Genomic DNA, 17,182 nt, shown 5'->3' on the forward strand with positions numbered 1-17,182 from the left:
TTGCAATACCACAGAAGCAATGCATGGTCAATGTACAGCAATGACACACCTGTGTGAACAGCCAGGAGACCCCCCCCATGTTATGTTACATAGTTACATAGTTAGTACGGTCGAAAAAAGACATATGTCCATCAAGTTCAACCAGGGAATTAAGGGGTAGGGGTGTGGCGCGATATTGGGGAAGGGATGAGATTTTATATTTCTTCATAAGCATTAATCTTATTTTGTCAATTAGGAACATTCAGCACCCACCCGCTATCAAGGCAGCTGCCTATCATGTCATGCCCTACCTGCACAGGTGTGCTGGCTACTCAAATGATCCAATTAAGGAGGCCATTTAGTCAGCAGCAGCAGAAGTCCTGTGCCTGGACGCTCCAACAGCGGCCAGACACAAGCAGAAGCAGAAGCAGCAGAAGCAGCAGCAGCACCACCTTTTGTTTTTTGGCTGCAGCAGCAGCAAGGCCCACAGGGCTGGCTAGCTGGCTAGCCAGCAAGCAGGTAGCAATGAAAGTAGGAATCTTTCTTTTTAACCCTGTAAGGGGGTGGTGCACTGTACCCGAAGATACTGCCATATCGGGTCAATGCATAGGGCGACGGAAGCAAGCTTCGAAATCGGTCCCCGTTCTCAAAAATCCATTTAATATATGGTCCCCAGATAGGGGACGTATCAGATATTAAACTGATAAGAACAGATACTACACTTGATCTTAGCCAAAAGGCCGAGAAGCGATAACCGTGAAAGGGGCGGGCCCAACAAGGTGCCCTTCATGGGCACTATCACTGCTTGCTGTCAGGGAGGCTGCCAGACAATTTTCCATGCACACTCTGGGCTGGGGGGCAGTCAACCACCAGTACACACAGCAGAACCTAAACCCATACCATTATTGCTAAGCAGCAAGACAGGGGCCCATTGCACTCCCACGGGGCCTTTTTAAATGCAATCCATAACCCGGATTTGCCAGGAACCCTTCTTACTCCTCCTACTTGCATGTGACACTGGGCTTAGGATCTGCATAGGAAACACACACACAAGCACACACCTACCTTTGTTGCCTGCAGATGCCTCCTTGGCTGTCCCCAAACGGTATCAAACCAACACCCACGGGAAGCTGTAAGCATAGAGGACATGCCTGCACCCCATTGGACTTACCTGTGTGGGTTAAATCCGGGTTATTTGACAACCTATGGCGGTGATGGTTCTGCTCAGGCAGAGCAGTGCTGATGCTCCTCATAAAGCTGTCGCTGCTGTGAAGGTTCTAGGTGACATCACAAATCCCTATGGTTACATACACAACAAAGCTGGGTTGTTGTTGTTTACACTCTGCAAGGCCTGTGGAAGTGAGTGACATCATAGCACTGTAGTTCTGAGGGTTCTAGATGGATGCAACAATCTCCTGTTGCTTCTATGAAGGCCATAATAGACGACATCACCAAACAGCTCCATAGTCACATACACAGCAAAGGAGAGATGTTGTTTACACCTAGTGATGTCAGTGGTATTGAGTGACATCACAGCACAGTGCTAAGGCTCCTGGGCCTGGACACAGCAGCGGCTGCAATATCTCAACGGAGAATACGTTTATATATATGTGTGTGTGTGCGCGTATATATATATATATATATATATATATATATATATATATATATTTCTCCGCCGAAATCACTTTTAAACCCATTTCCACCTTTTTTTCCCTTCTCTTCCTCTTACTTTTTTTTCACGTTTTTTTACGTTTTTCTCCTTTTCGCCTCTTTTCTGGGCGTATTATTCTTCTTTTTCTTCTTTTTTTTTCGTCTAATGCATACCCCATCAGTGCAGCAATGCTTATTCAATACCGCCAGCAGATGGAGACACTGGGGGATAATTTTCTAAGGATTTATACTGATTTTTCCTGTCTGAATTTGTCGCACAGAAAGTTGCAGGCCAAATATGTGTGACATTTCTGCGACTTTAGCTTCTAGAGCATTTTTACAACATTATACATAGGTGCTGAATACATAAAAAGCGACTGTTCAGCGACAGACAAGTCGCATCGGCTGAAAGTAGGCCAGAATGTCAGTCCATGTTGGAGCAGGTTTAGATACAGTCTAAAGTATAGATCTCAAAGTCTGTGCACAGAATTTAGCAAGGGCCTCGCACCTTCTGATGCATCAGGTAGGTGCACAATAGCATAGCCTAACCCTCTGTACTTTGGTCTATATTGATGCGGGACATAGACAGCCAGCTGATGACCAATCCATTAGTGCAATGGATGGCTGGAAGCATTTGTCTTTGCCTTTGCAATACCACAGAAGCAATGCATGGTCAATGTACAGCAATGACACACCTGTGTGAACAGCCAGGAGACCCCCCCCCCCCCCCCCCATGTTATGTTACATAGTTACATAGTTAGTACGGTCGAAAAAAGACATATGTCCATCAAGTTCAACCAGGGAATTAAGGGGTAGGGGTGTGGCGCGATATTGGGGAAGGGATGAGATTTTATATTTCTTCATAAGCATTAATCTTATTTTGTCAATTAGGAACATTCAGCACCCACCCGCTATCAAGGCAGCTGCCTATCATGTCATGCCCTACCTGCACAGGTGTGCTGGCTACTCAAATGATCCAATTAAGCAGGCCATTTAGTCAGCAGCAGCAGAAGTCCTGTGCCTGGACGCTCCAACAGCGGCCAGACACAAGCAGAAGCAGAAGCAGCAGAAGCAGCAGCAGCACCACCTTTTGTTTTTTGGCTGCAGCAGCAGCAAGGCCCACAGGGCTGGCTAGCTGGCTAGCCAGCAAGCAGGTAGCAATGAAAGTAGGAATCTTTCTTTTTAACCCTGTAAGGGGGTGGTGCACTGTACCCGAAGATACTGCCATATCGGGTCAATGCATAGGGCGACGGAAGCAAGCTTCGAAATCGGCCCCCGTTCTCAAAAATCCATTTAATATATGGTCCCCAGATAGGGGACGTATCAGATATTAAACTGATAAGAACAGATACTACACTTGATCTTAGCCAAAAGGCCGAGAAGCAATAACCGTGAAAGGGGCGGGCCCAACAAGGTGCCCTTCATGGGCACTATCACTGCTTGCTGTCAGGGAGGCTGCCAGACAATTTTCCATGCACACTCTGGGCTGGGGGGCAGTCAACCACCAGTACACACAGCAGAACCTAAACCCATACCATTATTGCTAAGCAGCAAGACAGGGGCCCATTGCACTCCCACGGGGCCTTTTTAAATGCAATCCATAACCCGGATTTGCCAGGAACCCTTCTTACTCCTCCTACTTGCATGTGACACTGGGCTTAGGATCTGCATAGGAAACACACACACAAGCACACACCTACCTTTGTTGCCTGCAGATGCCTCCTTGGCTGTCCCCAAACGGTATCAAACCAACACCCACGGGAAGCTGTAAGCATAGAGGACATGCCTGCACCCCATTGGACTTACCTGTGTGGGTTAAATCCGGGTTATTTGACAACCTATGGCGGTGATGGTTCTGCTCAGGCAGAGCAGTGCTGATGCTCCTCATAAAGCTGTCGCTGCTGTGAAGGTTCTAGGTGACATCACAAATCCCTATGGTTACATACACAACAAAGCTGGGTTGTTGTTGTTTACACTCTGCAAGGCCTGTGGAAGTGAGTGACATCATAGCACTGTAGTTCTGAGGGTTCTAGATGGATGCAACAATCTCCTGTTGCTTCTATGAAGGCCATAATAGACGACATCACCAAACAGCTCCATAGTCACATACACAGCAAAGGAGAGATGTTGTTTACACCTAGTGATGTCAGTGGTATTGAGTGACATCACAGCACAGTGCTAAGGCTCCTGGGCCTGGACACAGCAGCGGCTGCAATATCTCAACGGAGAATACGTTTATATATATGTGTGTGTGTGCGCGTATATATATATATATATATATATATATATATATATATTTCTCCGCCGAAATCACTTTTAAACCCATTTCCACCTTTTTTTCCCTTCTCTTCCTCTTACTTTTTTTTCACGTTTTTTTACGTTTTTCTCCTTTTCGCCTCTTTTCTGGGCGTATTATTCTTCTTTTTCTTCTTTTTTTTCGTCTAATGCATACCCCATCAGTGCAGCAATGCTTATTCAATACCGCCAGCAGATGGAGACACTGGGGGATAATTTTCTAAGGATTTATACTGATTTTTCCTGTCTGAATTTGTCGCACAGAAAGTTGCAGGCCAAATATGTGTGACATTTCTGCGACTTTAGCTTCTAGAGCATTTTTACAACATTATACATAGGTGCTGAATACATAAAAAGCGACTGTTCAGCGACAGACAAGTCGCATCGGCTGAAAGTAGGCCAGAATGTCAGTCCATGTTGGAGCAGGTTTAGATACAGTCTAAAGTATAGATCTCAAAGTCTGTGCACAGAATTTAGCAAGGGCCTCGCACCTCCTGATGCATCAGGTAGGTGCACAATAGCATAGCCTAACCCTCTGTACTTTGGTCTATATTGATGCGGGACATAGACAGCCAGCTGATGACCAATCCATTAGTGCAATGGATGGCTGGAAGCATTTGTCTTTGCCTTTGCAATACCACAGAAGCAATGCATGGTCAATGTACAGCAATGACACACCTGTGTGAACAGCCAGGAGACCCCCCCCCCCCCCCCCATGTTATGTTACATAGTTACATAGTTAGTACGGTCGAAAAAAGACATATGTCCATCAAGTTCAACCAGGGAATTAAGGGGTAGGGGTGTGGCGCGATATTGGGGAAGGGATGAGATTTTATATTTCTTCATAAGCATTAATCTTATTTTGTCAATTAGGAACATTCAGCACCCACCCGCTATCAAGGCAGCTGCCTATCATGTCATGCCCTACCTGCACAGGTGTGCTGGCTACTCAAATGATCCAATTAAGGAGGCCATTTAGTCAGCAGCAGCAGAAGTCCTGTGCCTGGACGCTCCAACAGCGGCCAGACACAAGCAGAAGCAGAAGCAGCAGAAGCAGCAGCAGCAGCACCTTTTGTTTTTTGGCTGCAGCAGCAGCAAGGCCCACAGGGCTGGCTAGCTGGCTAGCCAGCAAGCAGGTAGCAATGAAAGTAGGAATCTTTCTTTTTAACCCTGTAAGGGGGTGGTGCACTGTACCCGAAGATACTGCCATATCGGGTCAATGCATAGGGCGACGGAAGCAAGCTTCGAAATCGGCCCCCGTTCTCAAAAATCCATTTAATATATGGTCCCCAGATAGGGGACGTATCAGATATTAAACTGATAAGAACAGATACTACACTTGATCTTAGCCAAAAGGCCGAGAAGCGATAACCGTGAAAGGGGCGGGCCCAACAAGGTGCCCTTCATGGGCACTATCACTGCTTGCTGTCAGGGAGGCTGCCAGACAATTTTCCATGCACACTCTGGGCTGGGGGGCAGTCAACCACCAGTACACACAGCAGAACCTAAACCCATACCATTATTGCTAAGCAGCAAGACAGGGGCCCATTGCACTCCCACGGGGCCTTTTTAAATGCAATCCATAACCCGGATTTGCCAGGAACCCTTCTTACTCCTCCTACTTGCATGTGACACTGGGCTTAGGATCTGCATAGGAAACACACACACAAGCACACACCTACCTTTGTTGCCTGCAGATGCCTCCTTGGCTGTCCCCAAACGGTATCAAACCAACACCCACGGGAAGCTGTAAGCATAGAGGACATGCCTGCACCCCATTGGACTTACCTGTGTGGGTTAAATCCGGGTTATTTGACAACCTATGGCGGTGATGGTTCTGCTCAGGCAGAGCAGTGCTGATGCTCCTCATAAAGCTGTCGCTGCTGTGAAGGTTCTAGGTGACATCACAAATCCCTATGGTTACATACACAACAAAGCTGGGTTGTTGTTGTTTACACTCTGCAAGGCCTGTGGAAGTGAGTGACATCATAGCACTGTAGTTCTGAGGGTTCTAGATGGATGCAACAATCTCCTGTTGCTTCTATGAAGGCCATAATAGACGACATCACCAAACAGCTCCATAGTCACATACACAGCAAAGGAGAGATGTTGTTTACACCTAGTGATGTCAGTGGTATTGAGTGACATCACAGCACAGTGCTAAGGCTCCTGGGCCTGGACACAGCAGCGGCTGCAATATCTCAACGGAGAATACGTTTATATATATGTGTGTGTGTGCGCGTATATATATATATATATATATATATATATATATATATATATATTTCTCCGCCGAAATCACTTTTAAACCCATTTCCACCTTTTTTTCCCTTCTCTTCCTCTTACTTTTTTTTCACATTTTTTTACGTTTTTCTCCTTTTCGCCTCTTTTCTGGGCGTATTATTCTTCTTTTTCTTCTTTTTTTTCGTCTAATGCATACCCCATCAGTGCAGCAATGCTTATTCAATACCGCCAGCAGATGGAGACACTGGGGGATAATTTTCTAAGGATTTATACTGATTTTTCCTGTCTGAATTTGTCGCACAGAAAGTTGCAGGCCAAATATGTGTGACATTTCTGCGACTTTAGCTTCTAGAGCATTTTTACAACATTATACATAGGTGCTGAATACATAAAAAGCGACTGTTCAGCGACAGACAAGTCGCATCGGCTGAAAGTAGGCCAGAATGTCAGTCCATGTTGGAGCAGGTTTAGATACAGTCTAAAGTATAGATCTCAAAGTCTGTGCACAGAATTTAGCAAGGGCCTCGCACCTTCTGATGCATCAGGTAGGTGCACAATAGCATAGCCTAACCCTCTGTACTTTGGTCTATATTGATGCGGGACATAGACAGCCAGCTGATGACCAATCCATTAGTGCAATGGATGGCTGGAAGCATTTGTCTTTGCCTTTGCAATACCACAGAAGCAATGCATGGTCAATGTACAGCAATGACACACCTGTGTGAACAGCCAGGAGACCCCCCCCCCCCCCCCCATGTTATGTTACATAGTTACATAGTTAGTACGGTCGAAAAAAGACATATGTCCATCAAGTTCAACCAGGGAATTAAGGGGTAGGGGTGTGGCGCGATATTGGGGAAGGGATGAGATTTTATATTTCTTCATAAGCATTAATCTTATTTTGTCAATTAGGAACATTCAGCACCCACCCGCTATCAAGGCAGCTGCCTATCATGTCATGCCCTACCTGCACAGGTGTGCTGGCTACTCAAATGATCCAATTAAGGAGGCCATTTAGTCAGCAGCAGCAGAAGTCCTGTGCCTGGACGCTCCAACAGCGGCCAGACACAAGCAGAAGCAGAAGCAGCAGAAGCAGCAGCAGCACCACCTTTTGTTTTTTGGCTGCAGCAGCAGCAAGGCCCACAGGGCTGGCTAGCTGGCTAGCCAGCAAGCAGGTAGCAATGAAAGTAGGAATCTTTCTTTTTAACCCTGTAAGGGGGTGGTGCACTGTACCCGAAGATACTGCCATATCGGGTCAATGCATAGGGCGACGGAAGCAAGCTTCGAAATCGGCCCCCGTTCTCAAAAATCCATTTAATATATGGTCCCCAGATAGGGGACGTATCAGATATTAAACTGATAAGAACAGATACTACACTTGATCTTAGCCAAAAGGCCGAGAAGCGATAACCGTGAAAGGGGCGGGCCCAACAAGGTGCCCTTCATGGGCACTATCACTGCTTGCTGTCAGGGAGGCTGCCAGACAATTTTCCATGCACACTCTGGGCTGGGGGGCAGTCAACCACCAGTACACACAGCAGAACCTAAACCCATACCATTATTGCTAAGCAGCAAGACAGGGGCCCATTGCACTCCCACGGGGCCTTTTTAAATGCAATCCATAACCCGGATTTGCCAGGAACCCTTCTTACTCCTCCTACTTGCATGTGACACTGGGCTTAGGATCTGCATAGGAAACACACACACAAGCACACACCTACCTTTGTTGCCTGCAGATGCCTCCTTGGCTGTCCCCAAACGGTATCAAACCAACACCCACGGGAAGCTGTAAGCATAGAGGACATGCCTGCACCCCATTGGACTTACCTGTGTGGGTTAAATCCGGGTTATTTGACAACCTATGGCGGTGATGGTTCTGCTCAGGCAGAGCAGTGCTGATGCTCCTCATAAAGCTGTCGCTGCTGTGAAGGTTCTAGGTGACATCACAAATCCCTATGGTTACATACACAACAAAGCTGGGTTGTTGTTGTTTACACTCTGCAAGGCCTGTGGAAGTGAGTGACATCATAGCACTGTAGTTCTGAGGGTTCTAGATGGATGCAACAATCTCCTGTTGCTTCTATGAAGGCCATAATAGACGACATCACCAAACAGCTCCATAGTCACATACACAGCAAAGGAGAGATGTTGTTTACACCTAGTGATGTCAGTGGTATTGAGTGACATCACAGCACAGTGCTAAGGCTCCTGGGCCTGGACACAGCAGCGGCTGCAATATCTCAACGGAGAATACGTTTATATATATGTGTGTGTGTGCGCGTATATATATATATATATATATATATATATATATATATATATTTCTCCGCCGAAATCACTTTTAAACCCATTTCCACCTTTTTTTCCCTTCTCTTCCTCTTACTTTTTTTTCACGTTTTTTTACGTTTTTCTCCTTTTCGCCTCTTTTCTGGGCGTATTATTCTTCTTTTTCTTCTTTTTTTTCGTCTAATGCATACCCCATCAGTGCAGCAATGCTTATTCAATACCGCCAGCAGATGGAGACACTGGGGGATAATTTTCTAAGGATTTATACTGATTTTTCCTGTCTGAATTTGTCGCACAGAAAGTTGCAGGCCAAATATGTGTGACATTTCTGCGACTTTAGCTTCTAGAGCATTTTTACAACATTATACATAGGTGCTGAATACATAAAAAGCGACTGTTCAGCGACAGACAAGTCGCATCGGCTGAAAGTAGGCCAGAATGTCAGTCCATGTTGGAGCAGGTTTAGATACAGTCTAAAGTATAGATCTCAAAGTCTGTGCACAGAATTTAGCAAGGGCCTCGCACCTTCTGATGCATCAGGTAGGTGCACAATAGCATAGCCTAACCCTCTGTACTTTGGTCTATATTGATGCGGGACATAGACAGCCAGCTGATGACCAATCCATTAGTGCAATGGATGGCTGGAAGCATTTGTCTTTGCCTTTGCAATACCACAGAAGCAATGCATGGTCAATGTACAGCAATGACACACCTGTGTGAACAGCCAGGAGACCCCCCCCCCCCCCCCATGTTATGTTACATAGTTACATAGTTAGTACGGTCGAAAAAAGGCATATGTCCATCAAGTTCAACCAGGGAATTAAGGGGTAGGGGTGTGGCGCGATATTGGGGAAGGGATGAGATTTTATATTTCTTCATAAGCATTAATCTTATTTTGTCAATTAGGAACATTCAGCACCCACCCGCTATCAAGGCAGCTGCCTATCATGTCATGCCCTACCTGCACAGGTGTGCTGGCTACTCAAATGATCCAATTAAGGAGGCCATTTAGTCAGCAGCAGCAGAAGTCCTGTGCCTGGACGCTCCAACAGCGGCCAGACACAAGCAGAAGCAGAAGCAGCAGAAGCAGCAGCAGCACCACCTTTTGTTTTTTGGCTGCAGCAGCAGCAAGGCCCACAGGGCTGGCTAGCTGGCTAGCCAGCAAGCAGGTAGCAATGAAAGTAGGAATCTTTCTTTTTAACCCTGTAAGGGGGTGGTGCACTGTACCCGAAGATACTGCCATATCGGGTCAATGCATAGGGCGACGGAAGCAAGCTTCGAAATCGGCCCCCGTTCTCAAAAATCCATTTAATATATGGTCCCCAGATAGGGGACGTATCAGATATTAAACTGATAAGAACAGATACTACACTTGATCTTAGCCAAAAGGCCGAGAAGCGATAACCGTGAAAGGGGCGGGCCCAACAAGGTGCCCTTCATGGGCACTATCACTGCTTGCTGTCAGGGAGGCTGCCAGACAATTTTCCATGCACACTCTGGGCTGGGGGGCAGTCAACCACCAGTACACACAGCAGAACCTAAACCCATACCATTATTGCTAAGCAGCAAGACAGGGGCCCATTGCACTCCCACGGGGCCTTTTTAAATGCAATCCATAACCCGGATTTGCCAGGAACCCTTCTTACTCCTCCTACTTGCATGTGACACTGGGCTTAGGATCTGCATAGGAAACACACACACAAGCACACACCTACCTTTGTTGCCTGCAGATGCCTCCTTGGCTGTCCCCAAACGGTATCAAACCAACACCCACGGGAAGCTGTAAGCATAGAGGACATGCCTGCACCCCATTGGACTTACCTGTGTGGGTTAAATCCGGGTTATTTGACAACCTATGGCGGTGATGGTTCTGCTCAGGCAGAGCAGTGCTGATGCTCCTCATAAAGCTGTCGCTGCTGTGAAGGTTCTAGGTGACATCACAAATCCCTATGGTTACATACACAACAAAGCTGGGTTGTTGTTGTTTACACTCTGCAAGGCCTGTGGAAGTGAGTGACATCATAGCACTGTAGTTCTGAGGGTTCTAGATGGATGCAACAATCTCCTGTTGCTTCTATGAAGGCCATAATAGACGACATCACCAAACAGCTCCATAGTCACATACACAGCAAAGGAGAGATGTTGTTTACACCTAGTGATGTCAGTGGTATTGAGTGACATCACAGCACAGTGCTAAGGCTCCTGGGCCTGGACACAGCAGCGGCTGCAATATCTCAACGGAGAATACGTTTATATATATGTGTGTGTGTGCGCGTATATATATATATATATATATATATATATATATATATATATATATTTCTCCGCCGAAATCACTTTTAAACCCATTTCCACCTTTTTTTCCCTTCTCTTCCTCTTACTTTTTTTTCACATTTTTTTACGTTTTTCTCCTTTTCGCCTCTTTTCTGGGCGTATTATTCTTCTTTTTCTTCTTTTTTTTCGTCTAATGCATACCCCATCAGTGCAGCAATGCTTATTCAATACCGCCAGCAGATGGAGACACTGGGGGATAATTTTCTAAGGATTTATACTGATTTTTCCTGTCTGAATTTGTCGCACAGAAAGTTGCAGGCCAAATATGTGTGACATTTCTGCGACTTTAGCTTCTAGAGCATTTTTACAACATTATACATAGGTGCTGAATACATAAAAAGCGACTGTTCAGCGACAGACAAGTCGCATCGGCTGAAAGTAGGCCAGAATGTCAGTCCATGTTGGAGCAGGTTTAGATACAGTCTAAAGTATAGATCTCAAAGTCTGTGCACAGAATTTAGCAAGGGCCTCGCACCTTCTGATGCATCAGGTAGGTGCACAATAGCATAGCCTAACCCTCTGTACTTTGGTCTATATTGATGCGGGACATAGACAGCCAGCTGATGACCAATCCATTAGTGCAATGGATGGCTGGAAGCATTTGTCTTTGCCTTTGCAATACCACAGAAGCAATGCATGGTCAATGTACAGCAATGACACACCTGTGTGAACAGCCAGGAGACCCCCCCCCCCCCCCATGTTATGTTACATAGTTACATAGTTAGTACGGTCGAAAAAAGACATATGTCCATCAAGTTCAACCAGGGAATTAAGGGGTAGGGGTGTGGCGCGATATTGGGGAAGGGATGAGATTTTATATTTCTTCATAAGCATTAATCTTATTTTGTCAATTAGGAACATTCAGCACCCACCCGCTATCAAGGCAGCTGCCTATCATGTCATGCCCTACCTGCACAGGTGTGCTGGCTACTCAAATGATCCAATTAAGGAGGCCATTTAGTCAGCAGCAGCAGAAGTCCTGTGCCTGGACGCTCCAACAGCGGCCAGACACAAGCAGAAGCAGAAGCAGCAGAAGCAGCAGCAGCACCACCTTTTGTTTTTTGGCTGCAGCAGCAGCAAGGCCCACAGGGCTGGCTAGCTGGCTAGCCAGCAAGCAGGTAGCAATGAAAGTAGGAATCTTTCTTTTTAACCCTGTAAGGGGGTGGTGCACTGTACCCGAAGATACTGCCATATCGGGTCAATGCATAGGGCGACGGAAGCAAGCTTCGAAATCGGCCCCCGTTCTCAAAAATCCATTTAATATATGGTCCCCAGATAGGGGACGTATCAGATATTAAACTGATAAGAACAGATACTACACTTGATCTTAGCCAAAAGGCCGAGAAGCGATAACCGTGAAAGGGGCGGGCCCAACAAGGTGCCCTTCATGGGCACTATCACTGCTTGCTGTCAGGGAGGCTGCCAGACAATTTTCCATGCACACTCTGGGCTGGGGGGCAGTCAACCACCAGTACACACAGCAGAACCTAAACCCATACCATTATTGCTAAGCAGCAAGACAGGGGCCCATTGCACTCCCACGGGGCCTTTTTAAATGCAATCCATAACCCGGATTTGCCAGGAACCCTTCTTACTCCTCCTACTTGCATGTGACACTGGGCTTAGGATCTGCATAGGAAACACACACACAAGCACACACCTACCTTTGTTGCCTGCAGATGCCTCCTTGGCTGTCCCCAAACGGTATCAAACCAACACCCACGGGAAGCTGTAAGCATAGAGGACATGCCTGCACCCCATTGGACTTACCTGTGTGGGTTAAATCCGGGTTATTTGACAACCTATGGCGGTGATGGTTCTGCTCAGGCAGAGCAGTGCTGATGCTCCTCATAAAGCTGTCGCTGCTGTGAAGGTTCTAGGTGACATCACAAATCCCTATGGTTACATACACAACAAAGCTGGGTTGTTGTTGTTTACACTCTGCAAGGCCTGTGGAAGTGAGTGACATCATAGCACTGTAGTTCTGAGGGTTCTAGATGGATGCAACAATCTCCTGTTGCTTCTATGAAGGCCATAATAGACGACATCACCAAACAGCTCCATAGTCACATACACAGCAAAGGAGAGATGTTGTTTACACCTAGTGATGTCAGTGGTATTGAGTGACATCACAGCACAGTGCTAAGGCTCCTGGGCCTGGAGAGAAGCGATAACCGTGAAAGGGGCGGGCCCAACAAGGTGCCCTTCATGGGCACTATCACTGCTTGCTGTCAGGGAGGCTGCCAGACAATTTTCCATGCACACTCTGGGCTGGGGGGCAGTCAACCACCAGTACACACAGCAGAACCTAAACCCATACCATTATTGCTAAGCAGCAAGACAGGGGCCCATTGCACTCCCACGGGGCCTTTTTAAATGCAATCCATAACCCGGATTTGCCAGGAACCCTTCTTACTCCTCCTACTTGCATGTGACACTGGGCTTAGGATCTGCATAGGAAACACACACACAAGCACACACCTACCTTTGTTGCCTGCAGATGCCTCCTTGGCTGTCCCCAAACGGTATCAAACCAACACCCACGGGAAGCTGTAAGCATAGAGGACATGCCTGCACCCCATTGGACTTACCTGTGTGGGTTAAATCCGGGTTATTTGACAACCTATGGCGGTGATGGTTCTACTCAGGCAGAGCAGTGCTGATGCTCCTCATAAAGCTGTCGCTGCTGTGAAGGTTCTAGGTGACATCACAAATCCCTATGGTTACATACACAACAAAGCTGGGTTGTTGTTGTTTACACTCTGCAAGGCCTGTGGAAGTGAGTGACATCATAGCACTGTAGTTCTGAGGGTTCTAGATGGATGCAACAATCTCCTGTTGCTTCTATGAAGGCCATAATAGACGACATCACCAAACAGCTCCATAGTCACATACACAGCAAAGGAGAGATGTTGTTTACACCTAGTGATGTCAGTGGTATTGAGTGACATCACAGCACAGTGCTAAGGCTCCTGGGCCTGGACACAGCAGCGGCTGCAATATCTCAACGGAGAATACGTTTATATATATGTGTGTGTGTGCGCGTATATATATATATATATATATATATATATATATATATATATATATATATATTCTCCGCCGAAATCACTTTTAAACCCATTTCCACCTTTTTTTCCCTTCTCTTCCTCTTACTTTTTTTTCACGTTTTTTTACGTTTTTCTCCTTTTCGCCTCTTTTCTGGGCGTATTATTCTTCTTTTTCTTCTTTTTTTTCGTCTAATGCATACCCCATCAGTGCAGCAATGCTTATTCAATACCGCCAGCAGATGGAGACACTGGGGGATAATTTTCTAAGGATTTATACTGATTTTTCCTGTCTGAATTTGTCGCACAGAAAGTTGCAGGCCAAATATGTGTGACATTTCTGCGACTTTAGCTTCTAGAGCATTTTTACAACATTATACATAGGTGCTGAATACATAAAAAGCGACTGTTCAGCGACAGACAAGTCGCATCGGCTGAAAGTAGGCCAGAATGTCAGTCCATGTTGGAGCAGGTTTAGATACAGTCTAAAGTATAGATCTCAAAGTCTGTGCACAGAATTTAGCAAGGGCCTCGCACCTTCTGATGCATCAGGTAGGTGCACAATAGCATAGCCTAACCCTCTGTACTTTGGTCTATATTGATGCGGGACATAGACAGCCAGCTGATGACCAATCCATTAGTGCAATGGATGGCTGGAAGCATTTGTCTTTGCCTTTGCAATACCACAGAAGCAATGCATGGTCAATGTACAGCAATGACACACCTGTGTGAACAGCCAGGAGACCCCCCCCCCCCCATGTTATGTTACATAGTTACATAGTTAGTACGGTCGAAAAAAGACATATGTCCATCAAGTTCAACCAGGGAATTAAGGGGTAGGGGTGTGGCGCGATATTGGGGAAGGGATGAGATTTTATATTTCTTCATAAGCATTAATCTTATTTTGTCAATTAGGAACATTCAGCACCCACCCGCTATCAAGGCAGCTGCCTATCATGTCATGCCCTACCTGCACAGGTGTGCTGGCTACTCAAATGATCCAATTAAGGAGGCCATTTAGTCAGCAGCAGCAGAAGTCCTGTGCCTGGACGCTCCAACAGCGGCCAGACACAAGCAGAAGCAGAAGCAGCAGCAGCACCACCTTTTGTTTTTTGGCTGCAGCAGCAGCAAGGCCCACAGGGCTGGCTAGCTGGCTAGCCAGCAAGCAGGTAGCAATGAAAGTAGGAATCTTTCTTTTTAACCCTGTAAGGGGGTGGTGCACTGTACCCGAAGATACTGCCATATCGGGTCAATGCATAGGGCGACGGAAGCAAGCTTCGAAATCGGCCCCCGTTCTCAAAAATCCATTTAATATATGGTCCCCAGATAGGGGACGTATCAGATATTAAACTGATAAGAACAGATACTACACTTGATCTTAGCCAAAAGGCCGAGAAGCGATAACCGTGAAAGGGGCGGGCCCAACAAGGTGCCCTTCATGGGCACTATCACTGCTTGCTGTCAGGGAGGCTGCCAGACAATTTTCCATGCACACTCTGGGCTGGGGGGCAGTCAACCACCAGTACACACAGCAGAACCTAAAAACCAAACCATTATTGCTAAGCAGCAAGACAGGGGCCCATTGCACTCCCACGGGGCCTTTTTAAATGCAATCCATAACCCGGATTTGCCAGGAACCCTTCTTACTCCTCCTACTTGCATGTGACACTGGGCTTAGGATCTGCATAGGAAACACACACACAAGCACACACCTACCTTTGTTGCCTGCAGATGCCTCCTTGGCTGTCCCCAAACGGTATCAAACCAACACCCATGGGAAGCTGTAAGCATAGAGGACATGCCTGCACCCCATTGGACTTACCTGTGTGGGTTAAATCCGGGTTATTTGACAACCTATGGCGGTGATGGTTCTGCTCAGGCAGAGCAGTGCTGATGCTCCTCATAAAGCTGTCGCTGCTGTGAAGGTTCTAGGTGACATCACAAATCCCTATGGTTACATACACAACAAAGCTGGGTTGTTGTTGTTTACACTCTGCAAGGCCTGTGGAAGTGAGTGACATCATAGCACTGTAGTTCTGAGGGTTCTAGATGGATGCAACAATCTCCTGTTGCTTCTATGAAGGCCATAATAGACGACATCACCAAACAGCTCCATAGTCACATACACAGCAAAGGAGAGATGTTGTTTACACCTAGTGATGTCAGTGGTATTGAGTGACATCACAGCACAGTGCTAAGGCTCCTGGGCCTGGACACAGCAGCGGCTGCAATATCTCAACGGAGAATACGTTTATATATATGTGTGTGTGTGCGCGTATATATATATATATATATATATATATATATATATATATATATATATTTCTCCGCCGAAATCACTTTTAAACCCATTTCCACCTTTTTTTCCCTTCTCTTCCTCTTACTTTTTTTTCACGTTTTTTTACGTTTTTCTCCTTTTCGCCTCTTTTCTGGGCGTATTATTCTTCTTTTTCTTCTTTTTTTTCGTCTAATGCATACCCCATCAGTGCAGCAATGCTTATTCAATACCGCCAGCAGATGGAGACACTGGGGGATAATTTTCTAAGGATTTATACTGATTTTTCCTGTCTGAATTTGTCGCACAGAAAGTTGCAGGCCAAATATGTGTGACATTTCTGCGACTTTAGCTTCTAGAGCATTTTTACAACATTATACATAGGTGCTGAATACATAAAAAGCGACTGTTCAGCGACAGACAAGTCGCATCGGCTGAAAGTAGGCCAGAATGTCAGTCCATGTTGGAGCAGGTTTAGATACAGTCTAAAGTATAGATCTCAAAGTCTGTGCACAGAATTTAGCAAGGGCCTCGCACCTTCTGATGCATCAGGTAGGTGCACAATAGCATAGCCTAACCCTCTGTACTTTGGTCTATATTGATGCGGGACATAGACAGCCAGCTGATGACCAATCCATTAGTGCAATGGATGGCTGGAAGCATTTGTCTTTGCCTTTGCAATACCACAGAAGCAATGCATGGTCAATGTACAGCAATGACACACCTGTGTGAACAGCCAGGAGACCCCCCCCCCCCCCCATGTTATGTTACATAGTTACATAGTTAGTACGGTCGAAAAAAGACATATGTCCATCAAGTTCAACCAGGGAATTAAGGGGTAGGGGTGTGGCGCGATATTGGGGAAGGGATGAGATTTTATATTTCTTCATAAGCATTAATCTTATTTTGTCAATTAGGAACATTCAGCACCCACCCGCTATCAAGGCAGCTGCCTATCATGTCATGCCCTACCTGCACAGGTGTGCTGGCTACTCAAATGATCCAATTAAGGAGGCCATTTAGTCAGCAGCAGCAGAAGTCCTGTGCCTGGACGCTCCAACAGCGGCCAGAC

At 46.3% G+C, this 17,182-nt stretch overlaps 7 non-coding genes across 7 annotated transcripts; all 7 read right to left on the reverse strand.

Moving 5' to 3' along the window:
• Positions 1-540: 540 nt before the first annotated feature.
• Positions 541-731, reverse strand: LOC130302482 (U2 spliceosomal RNA). The gene has a single exon (XR_008852684.1). It is a non-coding gene; the product is annotated as a U2 spliceosomal RNA (small nuclear RNA).
• A 2,094-nt stretch (positions 732-2,825) lies between these two features.
• On the reverse strand, positions 2,826-3,016 carry LOC130302475 (U2 spliceosomal RNA). Its single transcript, XR_008852678.1, has one exon. It is a non-coding gene; the product is annotated as a U2 spliceosomal RNA (small nuclear RNA).
• A 2,086-nt stretch (positions 3,017-5,102) lies between these two features.
• LOC130302445 (U2 spliceosomal RNA) lies at positions 5,103-5,293 on the reverse strand. The gene has a single exon (XR_008852648.1). It is a non-coding gene; the product is annotated as a U2 spliceosomal RNA (small nuclear RNA).
• Positions 5,294-7,385: 2,092 nt separating this feature from the next.
• On the reverse strand, positions 7,386-7,576 carry LOC130302446 (U2 spliceosomal RNA). The gene has a single exon (XR_008852649.1). It is a non-coding gene; the product is annotated as a U2 spliceosomal RNA (small nuclear RNA).
• A 2,089-nt stretch (positions 7,577-9,665) lies between these two features.
• Positions 9,666-9,856, reverse strand: LOC130302447 (U2 spliceosomal RNA). The gene has a single exon (XR_008852650.1). It is a non-coding gene; the product is annotated as a U2 spliceosomal RNA (small nuclear RNA).
• Positions 9,857-11,948: 2,092 nt separating this feature from the next.
• On the reverse strand, positions 11,949-12,139 carry LOC130302448 (U2 spliceosomal RNA). Its single transcript, XR_008852651.1, has one exon. It is a non-coding gene; the product is annotated as a U2 spliceosomal RNA (small nuclear RNA).
• A 2,907-nt stretch (positions 12,140-15,046) lies between these two features.
• LOC130302449 (U2 spliceosomal RNA) lies at positions 15,047-15,237 on the reverse strand. The gene has a single exon (XR_008852652.1). It is a non-coding gene; the product is annotated as a U2 spliceosomal RNA (small nuclear RNA).
• Positions 15,238-17,182: the final 1,945 nt, after the last annotated feature.

This window comes from Hyla sarda, unplaced genomic scaffold (genome assembly GCF_029499605.1).
Source record: "Hyla sarda isolate aHylSar1 unplaced genomic scaffold, aHylSar1.hap1 scaffold_1167, whole genome shotgun sequence".
Classification (NCBI taxonomy): Eukaryota; Metazoa; Chordata; class Amphibia; order Anura; family Hylidae; genus Hyla; species Hyla sarda.